Source organism: Alligator sinensis, unplaced genomic scaffold, assembly GCF_000455745.1.
Source record: "Alligator sinensis unplaced genomic scaffold, ASM45574v1 scaffold458_1, whole genome shotgun sequence".
NCBI classification, from domain to species: Eukaryota; Metazoa; Chordata; order Crocodylia; family Alligatoridae; genus Alligator; species Alligator sinensis.
Genome location: NW_005841944.1, coordinates 3,468,349 through 3,470,459, shown reverse-complemented (window position 1 = coordinate 3,470,459; position 2,111 = coordinate 3,468,349).

Sequence of the window (2,111 nt, the reverse complement as noted above, 5' to 3'; positions counted from 1 at the left end):
GGGGGGGGGGGGGTCAGGGTCGGTTCTTTCCTGCTTTGGGGACTCCAAAATGTCCCTGGCAACTGCTGCTATGCAGCAGTTTGCCCATGGGAGGGTGCAGAGTTACAACCTCCCCTGTGGCACCAGTGGCATCTCCTACACCATGCATTTTGAATTCCTAGATTCTCTTGTTTACTTTTCATTCCATCCAGGAAGAGCGCACACCAACTGCTGCAGCTTCCTGAGCCTGACGAAGGGTTTTTGAACCCGAAAGCTTGCTTAATAACTATTCTCCAACCATTTGGGTTGGTCTAATAAAAGATATCAAATTCACCCAAGGAACCTTGTCTGCCTAGATTCTCCCATGGGGATACTGGAGGACCTTTGACAAGGAAGTACTTAGGTAACTCTCCCAATAACAAGATTCAAGTTATTCTCTTTTAAGACTAAGAAAATATGGTCAATCTATATTTACACCACTTTGTCAGACCTACTTACTTAAGATACTCACTCACTGGTGTTTGACAAATGTTGCCTCTTTTTCAGTATATTCATTACCTTGATTTAACTTTTGTATATAAAGTAAAGTTTATGGCAATTAAATGGAAACCTCACATTTGTCATTTAAAGCCAGGACCTTACCTATTCTTGGTGATAGAGAAGTTGAAAATACTTTCCTTTTTCCTTGCCACCCTTTTTGCCAAGTCTGTTGAATTCCACTTAAATGATCATTGCTATTTGACCCTTATTTTGAGTTTTAAGGAATATACTTTCTCTTCTGAATGAGCATAGATAATGTCCTTATCCTCAGTTTGAAATATGCATTACATACATGCGGGCATCAAAGTATCATAGACTCTTTGTGTTGTGTACTTTTTAAAAATTGACGCTTCCAATTTTTTTAACAGTATTTGTGTTTGGGTTCTTGGAAATTCTTTTGGAACAGCCATTTCAGTGATATTTCTAGAACTAGAAGAGTCAAGCCTGTTCAAAGTAAAGGACAAAAAGTCATTGAAATTAATTTTAATCTAGTATGGTCTGTTTAACATTCCTTTGTATTTTGGAGTCATTTTTAATTCTTTCCTAACCTTTTCCAATCTGCTTAGTGTTGGCTGTCTCAGGAAGATGGACAAGCCCCTTAGGCATTGTTTGATGGTCTGAGAATGTAACAAGCATGTGGTAAATATCCTGGAAGGACTGGGAGGTGTCAAAATGAAAAGTGGTTGTCCTCAGTCAGTGTGTAGCTTCCTTAGTGACTTGGAAGTTGACAGGCAGTCAGGCAATGTAGAAAGCAAATTCAGTGTTAATGAACTGATATGTAAGAGAAAGGCATAATATCTAGCTATGTGTATTTATTCATGTGTTATCCTGTGATTGGATGGTTCAAAGAATGATGAACGTTTTCAGGGGTCCTTTGGGTATGCATACCTTGATATTTACACCATGGGCTGACCAGCCAACTAACAGCAAATGAAAGCTATTTGCTTTCTATTTTGGTTTTTACTCATTGGGGAACATGCAGCGATGGGACTGGGGAAGTATCACTGGAAGTTGCAACACCTGGTGAACTTGCACTTTCAGCAGTGTAGAAGCAGCCATGGAGGCCAGGTACAGAAGTTACACTTATTGCGTGGTAGACGTGTAGAAGCATCTATAGTTGTAACTGAACAGACAGTTACAGCACATCGAGCGCTGTAAAAATGGCAGAGCCCACTTTGTTATAACCCTGGATGGACGTGTTATCAGACTTCAGCATTATAGATTAGAGCACCATAACGAACATCTGTACCAGATGATGATCCCATAATGACTCACAGTAGATCTCATTTCACTGACATCCCATGGAACGTAGCGGCACCCTGTTCACCCACCTCCCAGAGCGGTGCTGTTGCTTCAGCCAGAGCTCGTGTGGTCAGCCTGAGTGCTAGGCTGGCCCTGCCCCAGGGCTCTCAGTGACCTGAGGCTGTGAAGCCTCTGTTTCCACCCCCTCCCTCCCCTCCTTTGTTCCCTCTGGCCAGCTATGAGCCACTGTCTGGTATTATTGCTCAGTGTGCAGATTCCATCTACCCCATCTGGGCATTTGTAAAGATTGAAGCTTTTGATTCAGTGCTGTGCTGTCTGCTGGACACCGC